Source organism: Populus nigra, chromosome 3 (assembly GCF_951802175.1).
Source record: "Populus nigra chromosome 3, ddPopNigr1.1, whole genome shotgun sequence".
Taxonomy (NCBI): Eukaryota; Viridiplantae; Streptophyta; class Magnoliopsida; order Malpighiales; family Salicaceae; genus Populus; species Populus nigra.
In genome coordinates this window covers 53603-77330 of record NC_084854.1, presented here as the reverse complement: position 1 = coordinate 77330, position 23728 = coordinate 53603, and positions in this window count along the sequence as shown.

Genomic DNA, 23728 nt, shown 5'->3' with positions numbered 1-23728 from the left:
GGTAAGGCATGAGGCTACAAGTTCTATGTTTTAGGAAGAACCCAGTTCTGCCTCTAAGGTAGTCAAAATCGCTCATTAACAAACACTTGGACTGTTACTCTCCAACTGTTACTGTCTGACCTCTCCTCATATTTTTAACTATATTTGGAGTTATAGAACTTTGATTTAAGTGAAATTTATGAAGTTGGAAAGGTAAGACATAAGGCTACAAGTTTTATGTTTCGGAAAGAACCCAGTTCTGCCTCTAAGATAGTCAAAATCACTCATTAACAAAGATTTTGACTGTTACTGTCCAACTGTTACTGTCTATTTTTGAACTGTTACTGTCTGACCTCTCCTCGGAACTTTAACTATATATGGAGTTATAGAACTTCAATTCAAGCAAAAATTATGGTGTTGGAAAGGTAAGACATGAGGCTACAAGTTCTATGTTTTGGGAAGAACCCAGTTCTACTGCTAAGGTAGTCAAAATCACTCATTAACAAACATTTGGATTGTTACTGTCCAACTATTACTGTCAATTTTTGAAGTGTTACTGTTTGACCTCTTCTCAGTTTTTTAACTATATCTGGAGTTATAGAACTTCAATTTAAGCAAAATTTATGGTGTTGGAAAGGTAAGGCATGAGGCTACAAGTTCTATGTTTTAGGAAGAACCCAGTTCTGCCTCTAAGGTAGTCAAAATCGCTCATTAACAAACACTTGGACTGTTACTCTCCAACTGTTACTGTCTGACCTCTCCTCATATTTTTAACTATATTTGGAGTTATAGAACTTTGATTTAAGTGAAATTTATGAAGTTGGAAAGGTAAGACATAAGGCTACAAGTTTTATGTTTCGGAAAGAACCCAGTTCTGCCTCTAAGATAGTCAAAATCACTCATTAACAAAGATTTTGACTGTTACTGTCCAACTGTTACTGTCTATTTTTGAACTGTTACTGTCTGACCTCTCCTCGGAACTTTAACTATATATGGAGTTATAGAACTTCAATTCAAGCAAAATTTATGGTGTTGGAAAGGTAAGACATGAGGCTACAAGTTCTATGTTTTGGGAAGAACCCAATTCTACTGCTAAGGTAGTCAAAATCACTCATTAACAAACATTTGGATTGTTACTGTCCAACTATTACTGTCAATTTTTGAAGTGTTACTGTTTGACCTCTCCTCAGTTTTTTAACTATATCTGAAGTTATAAAACTCCGATTCAAGCAAAATTTATGGTGTTGGAAAGGTAAGGCATGAGGCTACAAGTTTTATGTTTTGTGAAGAACTCAGGTCTACCTCTAAGGTAGTCAAAATCGCTCATTAACAAACACTTGGACTGTTACTGTCCAACTGTTACTGTCTGACCTCTCCTCATATTTTTAACTATATTTGGAGTTATAGAACTTTGATTTAAGTGAAATTTATGAAGTTGGAAAGGTAAGACATAAGGCTACAAGTTTTATGTTTCGGAAAGAACCCAGTTCTGCCTCTAAGATAGTCAAAATCACTCATTAACAAAGATTTTGACTGTTACTGTCCAACTGTTACTGTCTATTTTTGAACTGTTACTGTCTGACCTCTCCTCGGAACTTTAACTATATATGGAGTTATAGAACTTCAATTCAAGCAAAAATTATGGTGTTGGAAAGGTAAGACATGAGGCTACAAGTTCTATGTTTTGGGAAGAACCCAATTCTACTGCTAAGGTAGTCAAAATCACTCATTAACAAACATTTGGATTGTTACTGTCCAACTATTACTGTCAATTTTTGAAGTGTTACTGTTTGACCTCTTCTCAGTTTTTTAACTATATCTGGAGTTATAGAACTTCAATTTAAGCAAAATTTATGGTGTTGGAAAGGTAAGGCATGAGGCTACAAGTTCTATGTTTTAGGAAGAACCCAGTTCTGCCTCTAAGGTAGTCAAAATCGCTCATTAACAAACACTTGGACTGTTACTCTCCAACTGTTACTGTCTGACCTCTCCTCATATTTTTAACTATATTTGGAGTTATAGAACTTTGATTTAAGTGAAATTTATGAAGTTGGAAAGGTAAGACATAAGGCTACAAGTTTTATGTTTCGGAAAGAACCCAGTTCTGCCTCTAAGATAGTCAAAATCACTCATTAACAAAGATTTTGACTGTTACTGTCCAACTGTTACTGTCTATTTTTGAACTGTTACTGTCTGACCTCTCCTCGGAACTTTAACTATATATGGAGTTATAGAACTTCAATTCAAGCAAAAATTATGGTGTTGGAAAGGTAAGACATGAGGCTACAAGTTCTATGTTTTGGGAAGAACCCAGTTCTACTGCTAAGGTAGTCAAAATCACTCATTAACAAACATTTGGATTGTTACTGTCCAACTATTACTGTCAATTTTTGAAGTGTTACTGTTTGACCTCTTCTCAGTTTTTTAACTATATCTGGAGTTATAGAACTTCAATTTAAGCAAAATTTATGGTGTTGGAAAGGTAAGGCATGAGGCTACAAGTTCTATGTTTTAGGAAGAACCCAGTTCTGCCTCTAAGGTAGTCAAAATCGCTCATTAACAAACACTTGGACTGTTACTCTCCAACTGTTACTGTCTGACCTCTCCTCATATTTTTAACTATATTTGGAGTTATAGAACTTTGATTTAAGTGAAATTTATGAAGTTGGAAAGGTAAGACATAAGGCTACAAGTTTTATGTTTCGGAAAGAACCCAGTTCTGCCTCTAAGATAGTCAAAATCACTCATTAACAAAGATTTTGACTGTTACTGTCCAACTGTTACTGTCTATTTTTGAACTGTTACTGTCTGACCTCTCCTCGGAACTTTAACTATATATGGAGTTATAGAACTTCAATTCAAGCAAAAATTATGGTGTTGGAAAGGTAAGACATGAGGCTACAAGTTCTATGTTTTGGGAAGAACCCAGTTCTACTGCTAAGGTAGTCAAAATCACTCATTAACAAACATTTGGATTGTTACTGTCCAACTATTACTGTCAATTTTTGAAGTGTTACTGTCTGACCTCTCCTCAGATTTTTAATTATATCTGGAGTTATAGAACTTCAATTTAAGCAAAATTTATGGCATTGGAAAGGTAAGACTTGAGGCTACAAGTTCTATGTTTTAGGAAGAACCCAGTTCTGCCTCTAAGGTAGTCAAAATCACTCATTAACAAACACTTGGACTGTTACTGTCCAACTATTACTGTCCATTTTTGAAGTGTTATTATCTGACCTCTCCTCAGATTTTTAACTATATCTGGAGTTGTAGAACTCCGATTCAAGCGAAATTTATGACGTTGGAAAGGTAAGACATGAGGCTACAAGTTCTATGTTTTGGGAAGAACCCAGTTCTGCTTCTAAAATAGTCAAAATCTCTCATTAACAAACACTTGGACTGTTACTGTCCAACTGTTACTGTCCATTTTTGAACTATTATTGTCTGACCTCTCCTTAGATTTTTAACTATATCTGGAGTTATAGAACTCCGATTCAAGTGAAATTTATGGCGTTGGAAAGGTAAGACATGAGACTACAAGTTCTATGTTTTGGGAAGAACCCAGTTCTGCCTCTAAGGTAGTCAAAATCGCTCATTAACAAACATCCAAAACTACAATTTCTATGAAGGAACTTGATCCTAATTCCTTCATTCTCCTACCCAAAATCTCTTTGAAGGTCAAGAGACGAAACTGTCCAGATTCATCAACCTTTTCATTTACACACAACACATGAAGTTCTTTACTTTAACAACTCTTACTTTTTCCTCAATTCAAGTCTAAGAACTCAATATATAAATTAACATCCAGGCATCAATTCATAATCGACTTGAAATGACTCATAAGACCAGGTTTAGAATATCCTACCTGATGCGAATCAAGGCTTTGATCCCTCTTTTTCTTTCTAATGACAGCCGACCCTCCCCTCTTCTCTTCTTGTTCAATTTTTCTTGTTAATCCCTTTCCCACCAGGGTTTACTTTACCTATAACCCTCAATCTGGGATGAGTTTTTTTTTTGAAATTTTAGTATTTCTCTCTTGATTTGTAAAAATAGATATAAAAACTCCCTCTTTTCTTTCTTTACGTAGCTGCAGATCTGTTTTTGGTGAGAAGAGGAGTATTTATGCTCTATAATTATTCTTAATTGCATTTAGGCCCCATTTTCTTTAAGTGTATTCATTCTTGCCCCCATTTCTTTTTATTTTAGTTTATTTTCTTTAATTTAATCCAGCCTTGGTTTTTTTTTTCTCGGGATTTACACAGGATGATTGGGTCGGGATTAAGTTATGAGATGTGAGTTATTAGAAGTGTAAAGAAGTTACATGTCAATAACTTGGAACCTTCTGGTATAAGGGGGACTCCGTCAAAATTTTGATAAATTTTAATACGAAGACCATGAATATATATAGAAAAAAAAGTAATTACTTTGTTTTTTTTTTAACATGAGATTGTTGTTTTTATCTCGGAATGGAGGATGTTACACATCATATCCAATTTAAACTCACAATCACATTAACAGACAGTTTCCATTGTATCCATTTCAATTCATAATTACATTTGCATATAATACCATCAGATCCTATTCCATTCATAAGAACTTTAGTACACAATCTCATCAAATACAATATCAATTCATAATTACATCATAACATATAAATTCTGAATTTCATAAATTAAAATTGTATTAGTTTTAAAAAGATAAGATATTGAGCACCTACCTCGATCTTGTGCATGTATTGTTGGTCCCTGCTACTGTCATATCCCCTTAGCCTCCCCTGTACCACCAAGGATACATTTATCATCAACAATGCAACCAACATCAACATTTCATTTCAATTCTCATTCAATCATCATTTTCATTCAAACCATTAGCAAGGAAAATCCTTAAAATTCCCTACACATACATACACATTTTCCATGTTCATAATTACTCTAACCAATTCAAATGTTAGAACCCTCAATCAACAACATATTCCAAGTAAAGATTAGAGATTGATTAGTCTTAGCTGGTTTAGACCACTCAACCCCTAACACTGTTTAATGTTTTAATTGTAACTAAAGTTTCAGAACTCTTTTTTAGCGTGATTTTTCTTTATAGAAAGCTAATACATAGGGCTAAAACTTTTATGCAGGACACAACACCCAGTTGTGCTATATACATATCTAAACGCACTCATTACAATATTTACTTATGTTTTTATGTCCGATTTGTCCTGGCCTATCATGGCCTCCTTTGGTGGGTATTTGCCTAGTTCTTAGGCCTTGTTAGTCCCTGTGTGTCAGGGCCCATTTCGGTGGGTATTTGCCTTTGTTTAGGGGCTCGAATTGTCCCTGTATGTTGGGTCTCATTTTTATGGATATTTGCCTTGGTTTTTGTGCCTTTCTAGACTTGACCCAGTAAGGCCCGTTTTGATGGGTATTTATCTTAGTTTTTGGGCCTAGTTGGTGATGCAACCATATTATTTAATAGTTTTACCTACATTTAACTAGTATTTTGCATATGTTATATATATAAAATGCCTTGATATTCTTTGTTTTATGTTTTGAAGGCACTTTTGGATGAAAGATGCAAAAACGAGTAAATTGGAGGTAATTAGCAGATTTGACCTTCAGTCGATGTTTTGTGCAGGGCGTGAGCTCTAAAGGTTGAAATGAAGTGATTCTAGTGAAATTAGAAAGCTAACATCCATACCTTTTTGGAAATCTAAGGCAAGAAAAATGAAAAAAGAAGAAGGAAGAGCATGGAAATCGCAGCCTTCAAAGTCAAATCTCGCAATCTGCAAGTGTTGACCTTCAGCTATTACAACTTGAATATCTTGAGCTACAGAATTCCATTTGATGCAAAATTAATTTTGTTGAATTCCTGACTCAAAGACCTATCAGCCTACCAAATTTCAGTGAAAAAGAGCTCATATGAGCTCATATGATTTTTCTAAGATGACACATGAATTCTGTCAGCAGACAGGTTTGGTGAAGAAACAAGTCCAAAGTACTTCTCAAAGCATCCAAACCATCATCCAAGTCTTTATTTTGACAATTTATCTCCTCTAAGTCAAAAGTTAAAGCTTGAAGATTTTATGTAAGGCTATTTCTCCTTTTTTAGGAAAATAGTTGTTGAAAGGCTTAAATGTAAATTATCTACTTAAGAAATGACTATTTTGTAGAAAAAGGATTAGGGTTTCCTAGGATATAAAAATAAAGAGAGAGGAAAAGAGGCGACGAACAACCAAGAGAGAAAAAACGCTCCTTTCCTCTAAAAAACCCAAAATCATGTTTTCTTCCTTCTTTTTGATTAAATGTTCAATAGACATGCAAGGCTAAACTCTTTTTCTTGGTTGCAAGGACACAAAAACCTTTGGGTTTCAAGAACTGTGAGATTTATTCTACCTTTTCTTTTCAGTTTATATGATGAATGAATATGTTTGTTCTCCTATGCTTATTTCCTATGATTGTTTATTTTAATTGCTAGAGTGGACTCTAAGTTATTATTGTAAATAATATATTACTAAGTTTGCTATCAAAACCAGAGTTGTGGTATATAAACTTGTGAAGTGTTGCGATGTCGCGGTCGCACAAATTAATTACCCTAGCTTCAAGCACAACACACAAGATAGTATAGAGCAAGTAAGGGGTCGATCCCACGAGGAAGATTCAAGTCAGATTTTTGTGCTAGATGATATGCAATTTGGGGGGATTTGGATGTTATCTAGACTAAAGCAAAAGAAAACAGAAAACTATCAAACAAAATTTAATAAAATCAGAAAATTATCAAGAGAACAAACCTTGGTCACAAGCACACATCCACCTACAGAAATCAGAACTGATCATGGAAACGAAACATCAATTTATATTCTAAATATTTATCCCTTCTTAACATTGGTTAGTTAATGGATCCGCCGTATAACTAACCCTAACCATCAAACAACCGCAATGTCCGCACTAGTAATTTAATTCAATGGCAGCCTTAAGAACTAGATAAGTTGATTAATCAAGAAAACATAACTGTCCGCAGTCTATATTTGATTTGATTGAATGTTCTCCCTAAGATTAATGACGTAGATCCGCCACAATTATTAAACTCAGTTGCTTCACAAGTTCATATACCACAATTCCGGTTTTGATATCAAACTTAGCAATAGATTGTCTACAATAATAACTTAGAGTCCGCTCTAGCAATTAAAATAAACAATCATAGGAAAAATAAGCATAGGAGAACAAACATATTCATCATATAAACTGAAAACAAAAGGTAAAATAAACCTCACAGTTCTTGAAATCTGAAGGTTTCCGTGGCCTTGCAACCAAGAAAAAGTGTTTAGCCTTGCATGTTTGTTGATCAACTAATCAAAAAGAAGGAAGAATGCATAATTTAGGGTTTCTTAGAGGAAGGGGGCTTTTTTCTCTTCTTGGCTGGCTCCCGCCCTTCTCTTCTCTCATTCTTTTTATATCCTAGGAAACCCTAGGTTTCTATTTTACAAAATAGTCCTCCATTAAGTAGACTGTTTACATTTAAGTACTTCAATAACTATTTTCCTAAAAAAGGAGAAATAGCCTTGCATGAAATCTTCAAGTTTTGACTTAGAGGAGCTAAATTTCTGAAATAAAAACTTGGATATCGGTTTAGATGCTTCGGAACATAATTTGGACTCGTTTCTTCAGGAAACCTGTTTGGTGGCAGAATTCAGATGTCATCTTTTAAAAATCATATCTCCCTCGTATGATATCGTTGTTTGCTGAAATTTGGAGTGTTTATAGAAATTTGAGTCATGAATCCAAAACAAATGAGTTTGCATCAATTGGACTTCTGTAGCTCCAGATATTCAAGTTGGAATGGCCGAAGGTCAACACTGGCAGATTGCGAGATTTGAATTTTAAGGCTGCGATTTCCATGCTCTTCCTTATTTTATTTTCTTGCCTTATATGTCCAGAAAGGTATGGATGTTACCTTTTTAATTCCACTAGAATCACTTCATTTCAACCTCTAGAGCTCACGCTGAAGGTCAAATCTGCCAATTATCTCCAATTTACTCCTTTTTGCATCTTTCATCCAAAAGTGCCTTCAAAACATAAAACAAAGAATATTAAGGCATTTTATATATAAAACATAGGCAAAACACTAGTTAAATGTGGGTGAAACTATTGAATAATATGGTTGCATCATGAAGCAACTAGGATTAATAATTGTGGCAAATCCAGATTAGTAATCTTAAGGAAAACATTTTATTGATCAAATCAAACATGGACTGCAGACAATTATATTGTCTAGATTAATCAACTCATCTAGTTCTTAAGGTTGCCATTGAATTAAATTACTAGTGTGAATGTTGTGGTTGATTGATGGTTAGGATTATTTATACAACGAATCTGTTAACTAATCAACATAAGAAAAGATAGATATTATATTGTCTAGATTAATCAACTCATCTAGTTCTTAAGGTTGCCATTGAATTAAATTACTAGTGTGAATGTTGTGGTTGATTGATGGTTAGGATTATTTATACAACGAATCTGTTAACTAATCAACATAAGAAAAGATAGATATTCAGAGTATAAATTGACATCTCGTTTCTATGACCAGTTCTGATTTTTATAGGTGGATGTTTACTTGGGACCAAGGCTTGTTTTCTTGATAAATTTTGGTTTTATTTAATTTTTGCTTGATTGTTTGATTCTGTCATAGTCTAGATAATCACAAACCAAACCCCTCAATTGAATAACATATAGCATAAAAATATGACTTGAACCTTTCTCGTGGGATTGACTCCTTACTTGCTCTATACTATCTTGTGTGTTGTGTTTTAAGTTAAGGTAATTAATTTATGCGACCACGACATCGCAACAGTTGGTCCCAACATATGATGGCCTGTTTTGAAAGGTATGTACCTTGTTTTTTGGACATATTTGTCCCAACCCATCGGGGGCTGTTTTGTTGTTTTTTTGCCTAGGTTTTTAAACATTGTGTGTCTAGGTCTGTCGTGGCCCGTTTCAATGGGAATTTACCTTTATTTTTAGGCCTGAATTGTCCTGCCCTATTTTGATGGGTATTTGCCTTGGTTTTTGGGCCAGGTTTATCCCTGCCCATTAGGGCCTATTTTGATGGGTAATTATTGCCTTAGCTTTTAGGCATGGTTGGTCCCTGATCGATCGATGCCCATTTCGGTGGGTAAATGCCTTGGTTTTCGAGCCCTATTGGTCATGACACATTAAAGCTTGTTTCGGTTGATATTTGCCTTTTTGGGGCCTAGTTTTTCCTTGCTAGTTAGGGCCTATTTCTATGGGTATTTACCTATGTTTTCAGGTCCTATTTGTCCTAACTCGTTAGGCCCTTTTTTGATGGGTATTTGCCTTGGTTTTTGAGCCATGTTGGTCATGGCCTGTTGAGACCATTTTTGATATTTGCCTTTGTTTTTGTGCCATTTTAGACCATACCCAGAAGAGCCCATTTCGGTTGCTATTTGCCTTGATTTTCAAGCTTGGTTTGTCCTGGCATGTTAGGGCCTGTTTTTGTAATAGCTCAAAGTTTTCTTATTAATTCGTGACACAATGAGTAATCAAACGACATAAAAATGGGTAATTGTTTATATATATATATATATATATATATATATATATATATATATCACCTTGTTTGTCGATGCTTTGTGCAATCATGTTTTCAGATCAAGCATATAAGCATCTCCACTTACTAAAATATGATACCCATATGATCACATAATCCATCATCTTATAGCAGGGAGTGTGTAAACCATACATTCATTTAATTATGCACATTAGTTTGCATCCCTGTTTTTAGATATTTATCATTACAAGTCTTTACAAAAGTGTTGATCAACAAATTCATGACTAATATATTTGTTTATATAAAATACATATCTTAAACATGCAATTACATAGTTTATATCAAAAAATGTGGAACCGTGGAATGGGGTTCTTATGCACCTTGGCAGTGTGATGTTCCTGTTATAGTTTAAAAGTAATTATAAGAATTAAGAACAATCTTTAACATAATAATAATGAATAGAAGAATGTTATCACAATTTTTGTTTTTAACTTAGGTAAGTAAATTATTTTCATTACTTCATATGTATAATACAATTCCTATAATTTCGTCAACTATATTAATCTTATTCACACATCCCATTCACTCTATTTGAGTTTTAAAGACCGAAGTTAACTCCCCGGTCTCTCTTGGTTTGTAAAATCGAGTGTCATTACCCAAATGCAATTATGTCAGTTAACCCTAATCATCCAATAAATACATCATTAGCCGAGGCTAATTACTTTATTCAATCTTGGTCATCCCTTATGGATACCATTAGTCATAGCTAATCACAATACTCAATCTCAGTTATCCATTACGGATACCATTAGCTAAGGCTAATCACAATACTCAAACCCGGTCTTTCATTTTGAATACCATTAATTAAAGCTAATTACAATATTCAAACCTAGTCATCTATTATAGATGCCATTAGTCGAAACTAATCGCAATATTCAAACAACTATTTCATGATTGATTTTTAGTAATCATAACCAAATAGCAATAATTTTTTATGCAACCATATTATTTGATAGTTTTACCCACATTTATCTAGTATTTTGCTTATGTTTTATACATAAAATGCTTTGATATTCTTTGTTTTATTCTTTGAAGGTATTTTTTGATGTAAGATTCAAAAAGAAATAAATTAAAGATAATTAGCAGATTTGATCTCTGATTGATATTTTATGTTGGACTTGAGCTTTAAAGTTGAAACGAAGTGATTCAATTTGTGACACTTGGGGCATTCAACAACATTAATGTTGGTCAAATGGGACTTGTCTGCTTCAATCTCTCATATCGGTTGTAAGTGAGTTGAAGGGGAAGGCTGTATTCATGGTGCATGGTTTTCTTTGCTTCTTTGAGTTGACCTCCTGACTTCAAGGGATTGTTCACGTCCCTGTCGAAGTGTCAATGTTTATGCCCTTGGCTTGTTTCTTTCTTTTTGTTTGTTTTTTCTGTCTCCTGTATTCGTGAGAGCATGGCTCTCTACTATTTGTATATTTTTTTGGATCAATATAACTTAATGTTTTTAAAAATAATTTTGGGTCTAGAGGTTAGGTTTTAAAAAATAAATAGAGTTTTAGAAATAGATGGTCTGGCTGGCGATTAGAGAGAGAAGCCACAACCTTTGCAAAACACCCCACTGGCCACCACCAATCCCACCCTGCTCCATAACATACTGCTCACCTTTCCTGCTCCCTCAGCCTGCCCGAACAGCTTCTAGGAAGAAGATACCCCCCCCTCATCACAAACCTCAAAACCGACCTTTCCTTAGCAAAGTTGCTTACCCCTTCCGCCCCTGCCTCCCCTCTGCCACCCTACTCATAAAGAATTATCACAAGTCACAACACAACCGCCTCAGCAGCAAAAGAAACAAGTCTCACCCGCACACTCCAACCTTTTATTTTTTCAAACCCTCCCCCAAGCCATGACAAAAGAGACCACAAACACCAACAACAAAAATGCACACCCCACTGCCCCCAGCACTTGGGCAGACAGAGTCAGGGTCTCTGACTCCAACACTAGATTCTCTTTGGAGCCTTTACCTAGACAGCCAGCTAGAAGTAGGCTCAAGATTTCTGAAGAAGTGCTACTGGAAAATGCAGACCAGTGGAAGAGATGCATGATAGGGTTCTTCCCAGGTTTCAAGCTGCCCTACCACACAGTAAACACCATTGCCTCGAGAGTTTGGAGACAAGGAGCCTTGAAGAATGTCATGACCACATCCAACGGTTTCATGATATTCCGGTTCAGAACAGAAGAAGAGCTGAATGCAGTACTAGAAAAGGGTCCTTGGATGTTTGGTGGCAAGAACATAATCCTGCAACAATGGAACCCATGGTTCTAGTTTGATAAAAATAAGATATCCACACTCACGGTTTGGATAGGACTTTATGGTCTGCCTCTCCCCTTGTGGTCCAAGCAAGGACTCAGCATGACAACCAGCATGGTCGGCAAGCCCTTGTCATGCGACGAATAGACCTACAAATACACAAGGTTGAAATATGCTTGGGTGTGTGTTGAGGTGGATGCTTCTCTACCTTATTTTCATAAATTTGAGATTGATACCCCCTTTTCCACATAACCTATCACCATAGATGTGGATTAAGAATATGTTGTGTGGTCCCGCACCATGTGATGGTGGGACCACCATATTAATTGGCAAGAGACAGCTGCTGTCTCTTGGAATTAAAATCAAATGGTCGGCTATTGTAGACAGTAGAGAGAACAGAATTAAAAGAGAGCAAAAACAGAGGAGAAAAACGTGAGAAAGAAAGAAGAGGAGGCAGCAGAGCAGTTTGTCTTTTTTCTTTGATTTTCAGTTCGTTCACCGTTGGATCGGGCTGAGATTTTGACAGCAGCTTCTAGACACGTTCCTCTTCATTCTGAATGGTTGGATTGAAGATTGGTGGTGTGGAAGCTGGTCGTTTTGACAGAAAACAGGGCTGTCAGTGTTGTGAGCTTTTCTCTAACATTACTCTCTTTAGTCTTGTTGTAATCCGAGAATAAGTTGTTCTTGATGATATATATGTTGTAGCCCTTAGTTGAATCTGAGGAAGAACAATTGTGAACCCATTATTTGTGATAGTGGAAGTTTTTAGGTGGACTCCGGTCCCGTGGTTTTTCCCGCATCGAGTTTTCCACGTAAAAATCTTGGTGTTGATTTGTGTGATTATTTGCATTATATTTGATCATTGTTTGATTCTGTTTTTTACTGCACAAAGAGGGAAAAAGGATTGGGACTTGTGAATTATGAATTGTATTCCGCTGAATTGATCCGGTTAGTTGTCCCTAGTTTTCCCAACAAAGTGGTATCAGAGCATTTGGTTGTGTAGATTGAGTTCTTGTGCAGTTAAAATGGAAAAGGAAGATTCGGGCATGATAAAGCTTACTTCCTCAAATTATTTTATGTGGAAAACAATGATGGAGGATCACTTATATTGCAATGATTTGGCTTTGCCGATTGAATGTAAAGGAATAAAGCCTGATGACATGGATGATGCAAAATGGAATGGACTAAATAGAAAGGCTACCGCTAATGTTAGAAAATGGGTATCTTCTAAGTCCATTAATCATATTTCTCAAGAACATGATTGCTATAAAGTTTGGAAGATGTTGGAAGAAACATTTACCAAGGAGAGTGCACAAAACAAGGTTTTTATAATTAGAGACCTTGTGAATTTGAAGTATAGAGATGGAGAAGATGCTTCAGTGCATATAAATGTATTCCAAGGGTTCTTGAATCAGCTATCATTGATGAACCTTGAGTTAGCTGATGAAATGCAAGCATTAATCCTATTGAGTTCATTGCCGGATAGTTGGGAGACTTTGGTAGTGTCACTTAGCAATTCTACTCCGAATGGAAAGCTCACTTTGAAAATAGTGAAGGATTGTATCCTCAATGAAGAGAAGAGGAGGAAAGGGACAAGCACTTCCGAGTCTCATGCACTTGTTACAGAAAGTCGAGGGAGAAGTCAAAGCAGGTTCTCTCACGGCAAGCAAGATGGAGAATCCAGCAATAGAAAAGGCAAATGAAAGCCAAGAGGAAGATCTCAGTCAAGGAAGGGTTTTAAGTGTTATTACTGTGACAAGCCTGGGCATATGCAAAAAGATTGCAGAAAGTATAAAAGAGATAAAAAGGGTAGAGATGAAGACAAGAATGAAGAGAATGGTACAACTGCAGTTGTATCTGATGGTGATGTTGCCATTGTGTGTGATGATGGCTGTGTTAATCTTGCATGTCAAGATACCACCTAGGTTGCAGATTCAGCAGCTTCTTATCATGTTACACCCCGACGTGATATTTACACATCCTACACTACTGGTGACTTTGGTCAAGTTAGGATGGGAAATCAAGGGATGGCCAGTGTTGTGGGCATTGGAGACATTTGGTTGGAAACCAATACTGGGTGCAAGTTGCTACTTAAAGATGTTAGGCATGTGCCTGATATGCGCCTACATTTGATCTCTACTGGTACTCTTGATGAAGAAGGCTATCACAGTTACTTTGGAGATGGTAAATGGAAGCTCTCCAGAAATTCCCTAATTGTTGCTAAAGGGAAGAAGATGGGTCTCTACATGTCACAAGCCAAGGTGATCAAAGGGGAGGTGAATGCAATTGAAGATTGCTCTACTGATCTATGACATAAGCGGCTTGGACATTTGAGTGAGAAAGGCCTTGGCATCCTTGCCAAGAAGAACTACCTTCCATTAAAAGGTATGAACTTGAACACATGTACTCATTGTTTAGTTGGTAAACAACATAGAGTTGCATTTCAAAGATCACCTTCACATAGAAGGTCACATGTTCTTGATTTAGTTCATATTGATGTTTGCTCAATGATTGATAAGTCTCTTGGAGGTGCATTTTACTTTGTTAGTTTTATTGATGATCACTCTAGGAAGATTTGGGCCATTTGTTTGAAATCCAAAGATCAGGTGCTTGATATCTTTAAGGATTTTCATGCCAGAGTTGAAAGAGAAACTGGTAGAAAGTTGAAATGTGTTCGAGCAGACAATGGTGGTGAATACAGGGGTCCTTTTTAGAAGTACTGCAGGGAACATGACATCAAGTTGGAGAAGACAGTTCCTAAGACTCCACAGCAGAATGGAGTGGCTGAGAGAATGAACAGAACAATTGTTGAAAGAATAAGATGTATGCTCTCTCATGCAAAGCTGCCTAAGTCCTTTTGGGGTGAGGCAATGAAGACTGTAGTTGCCATGATCAACCTTTCTCCATCAGTTCCTCTTGAGTTTGATGTTCCAGATAGAGTTTGGAAAGGAAAGGACGTTTCCTATGCACACTTAAGAGTGTTTGGATGGAGAGCATTTGTACATGTTCTAAGGGATGAAAGGTCTAAGCTTGACAACAAGACAAAGCAGTGCATTTTCTTGGGCTCTGAAGATGATGAGTTTGGCTATAGGTTGTGGGATCCAAAGGAGAAGAAAATTATGAGAAGCAGAGATGTTATCTTCTTTGAAGATCAAACCATTGAAGACTTTGAACAGAAGGAGAAAATAAAGTCTACCACTTTTATTCCTTCTAATTCAAATCCAACACCTACTCCACAGTTACCTTTGATGCCTGCTAATCATGGGGGAGACTTGCAAAATGATGAAAATGGTGGTTTTCTTAATGAGCCATTAGTTGGTGATCCTGAATCAGCTAATGATGATATTGATGTTATTCCTGAACAGGTTATGCAGAAAGCTCCAGATGAGCCACAATTGAGAAGGTCAACCAGACCTCGCCAACCTTCCACCAAATACTCTCCTCATAAGTATGTGCTAGTTACTGACGGGGGAGAGCCTGAATGCTTTGATGAAGCTATGTCACATGAGAAGAAAAATGAGTGGTTGAAAGCAATGCAAGAAGAGATGAAATCCTTGCATGAAAACCATACCTTTGAGTTAGTGAAGCTTCCTAAAGGTAAGAGAGCACTCAAGAACAAATGGGTGTTCAGGTTGAAGATTGATGAACATTGCTCACAACTAAGGTACAAGGCAAGATTGGTTGTGAAAGGTTTCGGTCAGAAGAAGGGTATTGATTTTGAAGAAATCTTTTCACTAGTGGTCAAGATGTCTTCAATCCGAGTTGTGCTTGGCTTAGCTGCTAGTTTGAACCTTGAAGTTGAGCAACTTGATGTGAAAACTGCCTTTCTCCATGGTGATTTAGATGAAGAGATCTACATGGAACAACCTGAAGGGTTTGAAGCAAAAGGTAAAGAGCAGCTAGTTTGCAAGTTGAAAAAGAGCCTATATAGGTTAAAGCAAGCTCCAAGACAATGGTACAAGAAGTTTGATTCTTTCATGGTGGATCATGGTTATGACAGGACCACTTCTGATCATTGTGTATTTATGAAAAGGTTTCCAGATGGAAACTTTATTATTCTCTTGTTGTATGTGGATGATATGTTGATTGTTGGCCATGATGCTAAGAAGATTCAGATGTTGAAGGAAGAGTTAAGCAAGTCTTTTGCAATGAAAGACTTAGGACCGGCAAAACAGATTCTTGGCATGAAGATCACACGTGACAGGAAGAAGGAGAAACTTTGGCTATCTCAGGAGAGATATGTTCAAAAGGTACTTGAGAGATTTAACATGAGCAACTCCAAACCGGTTTGTTCTCCACTTGCAAGCCACTTTAAACTAAGTTCTAAGCAGTGTCCTTCAAGTGATGAAGAAAGAGATGAGATGAAAAAGGTTTCTTATGCATCCGCAGTTGGTAGCTTGATGTATGTCATGGTTTGCACAAGGCCGGATATAGCTCATGCAGTTGGTGTGGTTAGTCGGTTCCTCTCCAATCCTGGTAAAGAACACTAGTCAGCAGTGAAATGGATACTTAGGTATCTCAAAGGTACTTCTAGTTTTAGCTTATGTTTTGGTAATGATAAACCTGTGTTGGATGGATACACAGATTCAGATATGGCTGGTGATGTTGATTCTAGAAAGTTCACATCAGGATACTTGATGAAGTTTGCAGGGGGAGCAGTCTCATGGCAATCGAGGTTGCAAAAATGTGTGGCATTATCCACTACAGAGGCTGAATATATTGCTCTTACTGAAGGGGGCAAAGAGTTGTTATGAATGAAGAAGTTCTTACATGAACTTGGCCTAGTTCAAGAGAACTTTGTGTTGCACTGTGATAGTCAAAATGCAATCCATCTCAGTAAGCATCCTACTTTTCACTCTCGGTCAAAGCACATTGAGGTTAGATATTAATGGATTCGAGAGGCTATGGAGATGAAGTCATTTGTTGTTGAGAAGATCCATACTGATGACAACGTGTCAGACATGATGACCAAACCTCTACCGAGAGAGAAGTTTGAGTTTTGCAGAAGGGAAGCAGGCTTATCAGAGCCTCCTAAATTGAAGTTTACATATTGATCGCCAGTATGGCGAATTCCTCACATGGTGCGTGAGGAGGAGATTTGTTGTGTGGTCCCGCACCATGTGATGGTGGGACCACCACATTAATTAGCAAGAGACAGCTGCTGTCTCTTGGAATTAAAATCAAATGGTCGGCTACTGTAGACAGTAGAGAGAACAGAATTAAAAGAGAGCAAAAACAGAGGAGAAAAACGTGAGAAAGAAAGAAGAGGAGGCAGCAGAGCAGTCTGTCTTTTTTCTTTGATTTACAGTTCGTTCACCGTTGGATCGGGCTGAGATTTTGACAGCAACTTATAGACACGTTCCTCTTCATTCGGAACGGTTGGATTGAAGATTGGTGGTGTGGAAGCTGGTCGTTTTGACAGAAAACAGGGCTGTCAGTGTTGTGAGCTTTTCTCTAACATTACTCTCTTTAATCTTGTTGTAATCCGAGAATAAGTTGTTCTTGATGATATATATGTCGTAGCCCTTATTTGAATCTGAGGAAGAACAATTGTGAACCCATTATTTGTGATAGTGGAAGTTTTTAGGTGGACTCCAGTCCCGTGGTTTTTCCCGCATCGGGTTTTCCACGTAAAAATCTTGGTGTTGATTTGTGTGATTATTTGCATTATATTTGATCATTGTTTGATTCTGTTTTTTACTGCACAAAGAGGGAAAAAGGATTGGGACTTGTGAATTGTGAATTGTATTCTGCTGAATTGATCTGGTTAGTTGTCCCTAGTTTTCCCAACAGAATAGAAGCCCCCAAGACGTTCAGTTTGTAATGTCATCGGACACTCCTGCCCCTCTCCTTAGCTCCCAGCAATGACAATGACAAAGCTACTGCAGCTTCTACCCAAGCCCCTTCCCCCGCCCCCTTAGTTAGCCCTCGAGCAGCTAAGATGTTAGCCAACACCTCACTCAGCCACACACCTATCTCACCTCTTAAGACACCACAACTTCTAGCCGAAACCCTTACTCCAACCCCCCTAACACAGACTTATGCAGGCCACACTTACACACACACCAACTCCACTGCCCCAGCAAGCTGATCAGGAGCACACCAACACCTCTCCCCAGCATGCTGATCAGGATTTTTGAATTCCAACCAGCAGCAGAAGCATGTATATCAGACCAGGACTCTGGTAATGATCTTGAACACCACCACCTCACTACCACCAACATTATAACCTGCCTAGCAAGTAAAATGGCTTCACTAAAAAGCCAAAGTGAAAATTCCTCCGCAGACATAGAAGTCTCCACTGAGAACTCCACAGCCGCCCCCCCAAGAAGAAAAAAGAAAGGGGGGTAGAAAACACGCCAAAGGCCTCTAGTACGACGGTCTCCTTACTCTCTTACTTTAAAAGTTTGATGTTAAAGTGTTTGGTTTTTTCCTGAAATATTGGATTGTGAGAGATTGTTATGGCTGCTTGATTGTCAACTGAGATCTCTGTTGCTTCTTCTTCCTTCATGTGCAAATCATGTAAAATCCATAATGTTTGATTTATTGTTGTTGTGGCTGCAATGAACTCTGTCATCAATCTCAACAGTAGAGTATGCTACAATATCTTGCTTCTTGGATGACCATAAAAATATTCTTGATCCTAAATTAAAACAGAATCCAAAAGTGTTTTTCATGTCATTAATGAATCCACCCCCATCACTATATAAAAAAACCATGCAATCTTAACTCTTGACACTTTAAAAATTTAACACCAAAATTATATGTCCCTTTGATGTATCTTAGAATTTTTTTGGCTGCTCTCATATGTATTTCACTTGGACAATGAATAAAACGAGATAGAAAGCTTGTTGCATAAAGTATATCAAGTCTGGTTGTTGTTTAATACAATAAACAACCAATCAAGCTTCTGAATTTCTCTTCATCAACTTTAGCAGTTCCATCTTCTTTTCTAAATTTGTCTTTTTGATTCATTGGAGTGACTGTTGATTTGCAGTTCTCCTTATGAAATTTCTTCAGGATTTCCTTAGCATATTTCTTCTAGCAGATGATTATTTCTTCTTTGCTTTGCTTGATTTCCATTCCTAGAAAAAAATCTCATGAGACCAAGATCGGTCATTTTAAAAACTTGCATTATCTTCTGCTTGAATTCTCCAACCTGCTGTATATTATTTCCTGTCACTAAAAGATCATCAACATAGAGTGATATTATGAGAACATCATTGTTAATCTTCTTTACATAGAGAGTTGCTTCAGATAAGCTTTTCTGAAAGCCATAGCCTCTCAAATAGTCATCAATTTTGTCATACCAGGCTTTAGGTGCTTGCGTCAACCCATAGAGAGCCTTCTTTAGCAGAAACACTTTGTCTTCTTTTCCTTGAATCATAAACTAAGCTGGCTGTTTAACACAAATTTCTTCTTGCAAATTGCCATTTAAGAAGGCTGATTTAACATCTAACTATAATACTTTCCAGTTCTTATGTGCTGCAACAACAATCAACAATCTGATGGTGTCCATTCTTGCAATTTTTTTCAATCATGGATATCTCCTATTGCATTGCTTTTTGCCATTCTGGGTTCTGATGAACTTCTTCATAGCCTTCTGGTTCACATACTGCTATATTGCTCCTTTGTTATATGTCTTCAAGAGATCTGGTGCCTCTAATTGATGAATCATCAATTGATTCATCCTGCAATTGAGGTTTGATTTGATCTTCAAACAACTCATTGCTTTATGAGTCTCCCTATTCTTATTGTTCCACTTCATGGAAATGGAAATCCTTGGTAATAACTATCTTCTAAGTTTGAGGATGATATATTTTGTAGGCTTTAGAAACAGTACTATAGCCAACAAAGATACCCGACATATTCTTTTTGTCAAGCTTGTCCCTCTTGATCTGCGGAACATGAACAAAACATATACTGCCAAAGATTTTAAGAAAGCTTAGTGAAGGTTTGCAATTATACTAAACTTCAAAAGGTGTCTTTTCTTCCAAAAATTTTGTTAGAAGACGATTTTGAAGAAAAACAGTTGTGTTAGTTGCTTCGACCCAAAACATCTTTGGCAAATTCTTTTCATGTAACATGCATCTAACCATCTCCATTATGTATATGTTTCTTTTCTCACTGACTCCATTCTATTCTAGAGTGCAAGGAGTAGTGAATTGATGTTCAATGACAACATCTTCATAGTAGAGATTGAATTTTGATGAAGTGTATTCTTGACCATTGTCTGAACGAATGGCTTGAATTCTGCAGTTGCTTTGATTCTGCACATTCTTCTTTAATTGCCAAAAAATCCTAGCTACTTCTGATTTGTATTTCATAAAGAAAATCCAACACATTCTAGTGAAATCATCAATAAAGAGAATGCAATATCAATTACCTTTTAGTGAAGGTGTGCTTAAAGGACCGACAACATCAGTATAGATTAATTGAAGTTTCTATGTAGACCTCCACGTTGATTTTAGAAATGGTTTCCTGCTTTACTTACCAAACTGATAGGCATTACAATTTGGTAAATGGTCAGTGAATGGAGGTATACCTTTTACAACATCATGCTTCTTTATATTGAGCATCCGTTGTTGATGACAATGTCCCAGCCTCTTATGTCATACTTCTATGTCATATAGCTTTGTTGAAAAAGTTGTGTGCTTCTCCTCAAGTGGTAGAAATGAGAAACTTTTACCTCTCATTCTGGCTTGCAATATTTTTTGTCTAATAGCATCAAAGATATAGCAAGATTGATCTTCGAAAATCACCTTCATACCTTTCTCTATTAATTGTCTAACACTTAACAAATTCTGATCTATATCAAGTACATAAAGAACATTCAAAATTGTTTTTATACCTGAGTTTGTTGTGATGGGAATGGTCCCTTTTCCCTTGATTGCTATACAAACACCATTTCCAATTCTAACCTTTGCAACTTTAATAGATTGGAAAGTTTTAAAGAGACTTTTATCAAAAGTCACGTAGTTTGTGCAACCACTATCAATCAACTAGTGATTTGAGGAGGTTTGGATTGAAAAACATGTGGCTACAAACATCTGATCTTCATCATTTTGAATAGTGACTTGAGCATCTTCTTCTTGTTTCTGAGGTTTTGTCCTGAAGATAATTGTTTCATGTCTAAGTTGGTTGCATTTGCTACACCTTACATCAAGTCTTTTCCAGCACTTGAATGGTAGATGACCTATCTTGTTGCAATGTTGACATGGCGGAAAATTTCTCTTAAGAAATTTTCCTTTGCTCTGAAATTTACTGGCAGTAGTCTTACTGCTGCTTGAAACCTGGTTTTTGCTGAAGAACTTCTTCTTATCAGAATTTGGATACTTGGCTTGTAAAGCACCTTTTGTAATACGGTTTTGCCTCATAAGTTTTCTTTGCTCTTAAGCTTGCAAGACATTTAACAGTTCTGCTAAGGTGATCTTGGACAGATCCTTTGTATTCTCCAAGGTGGTTATATATAGATGCTTCATATCTTTCAGGCACAATTACAAGAATTTTTTCTACAATTCTAGAATCAGTAAAAATGGTGCCAAGTAACCTTACCTTGTTGACAATTCTAAGCAATCTGTCTGAGTACTCTTTGATTATCTCGTACTCTTTTATCTTTTACAACTCAAATTCCCTTATTAAATTCAGCACCTGCATGCCTCGTATCCTTTCATCTCCTGCATATTCTTTCTTCAAATAATCTCAAACTTCTTTTGTTATTTTAAGAGACATGATTCTCATGAAAATGGTTGTTGAAACAACAACAAAAGACATGCTTTCGCTTTTGACTTTCTTGTTTTTCTTTTCTTATGACTTTTGATTTGAGCCATGGTTGGATTATTTGGCAGCAGATAAACTTCTTAATCCTCTTCCACAGCTTCCCATAGATCAAATGCCTCTAGGTATGTTTTCATTTTCACTGCCCAAAGCTGATAGTTTTCTCCATCAAAAGATAGGAGGAGCAATTTGAGAAAAACTGGCTTCAACTTCCATCACAGATCCCTTAAGAAAAATGCTCTAATACCAATTGAAAGTGTTTTAAGTATTTGAGTGTTTAAGTGAAGAAAGAAAGTGGAAAAAGAATTAAATCAACAAAATATTATTACTGTTTTATTAAAATCAAAGGAATAAATTGCATATAGTTCATAGCAATCTTTACAAATATATAGAAACAAAAAGAAACTGAAACGCTAACTTTTAGCAACATATCATGTCTTAACAAACTAACATATTAACAAGCTTAGGACAACTTGCAGAAATATCATAACAGAAAAATTGAGTTAGCAACTTGAATCTTCAACAAACTCCCCCTGTTTCCTAGGTTGTGATGGGGGCCGGGATTTCGACGCCATCATGCACCATTCAGACAGAGCTGGAGGGGACACAACCTAGTACCGCCACCAGGATGATTTCAACAAATGCATCAACCAAGCTGAGCTCATACAAGTGCCTTTCACAGGGCTCAAACACACCTGTCATAATGGACAACATGGAGAAAAAAATATGGATTGGATTTTCGGGAACCCCAACCTGTTCACCATCTGGCCAGGTGTGCCCACTCAATCTTCCAGCCTCGCCACCTCTCGGATCACTGGGCCATGATCCTCAACCTTCATCGGACTAGCCACAAGCAGTACCACTCCCCCTTCAAATTCATAAATTCATGGGCAGACCAAGATAACTTCTTCCTTACGGTACGTTCCATTTGGCAGACGAATGTACGAGGCAATCCTATGTACCAACTAACAACCAAATTCCAACTTCTGAAGGCAGAACTCAGGAAGTTTCACAGACTACACACAAATCACATTTCATGCAGAGTGGCTAAGGCAAAAGCTGATTGGAATGGTGCTCAAACCAGGCTGGATCAGAATCCCACAGCAGATGAAAACTACAGAAAAGAAAGAGAGCAGGTCAACCTTTACATGCAGCTATATAAAGATGAGGAGTCTTTCTTCAAGCAAAGATCCCGAATGCAATGGCTCCAGCTGGGGGATAGGAATACAAGCTTCTTCCATAAATCCTTGCTGCATCGTCAGGTCAAAAACAAAGTCCACAGTCTCACAGATAAAGATGGAAACCTTGTTCTTGACCCGCAAGAATTAAGACTATGCTAGCGGCTAACTACTATGAGCACATCCTCACATCCCCTCACCCCTCACCCCTCAAATATGTTTGTTTTCTTGACAGTATTTAGAAGAGAATTGTATTCTCGTTTTGCAGAGAAGATTGAGAAGAATTTCTTATATTTCATTAATGCAGCAACTCTGCTTTTATACACGTTGCATGTAACTGATTCCAGTATTTTAGGAATCAAAATCATCTCATCCATCCATTAATGGAGGGCTACGATTCTTACATATATAAGAAACGGTTGTAACAGAATTTAATAGAAAAAACTGACTATAACTGCCATAACTGTTTTAACTGCTTCTTTAACTGTTTTAACAGAATTTCTTCCATTCCTTCATTCTTCTCGCTACAGCCTGCTGAGTCTTCTTCTCTGCCATCAAAACAAGTAATTAGCTTACTTTTCAATAGCCTCTCCTAAGCTGTTTATTGGTTTAACTCCAAGCTTCAGCCTTAGTTGCTTGAATCTATCTTTAAGCAATGCTTTTGTGAAGATGTCTGCATGTTGTTCTTCACTTCTACAGAATTGCACATTTATCACTCCCTCTTGCAGAGCCTCTCTTATGAAATGATACCTTTTGTTTATATGTCTAGTTCTTTGATGAAAAATAGGATTTCTGGCCATTGAAATTGCTGACATGTTATCACAAAACAAGGGTGTTGCCTTAGCTTGCATTTCATCAAAATCATCAAGCACAAACCGTAACCAAATGGCCTGAGCAGTTGCTTCTGATGCTGAGACAT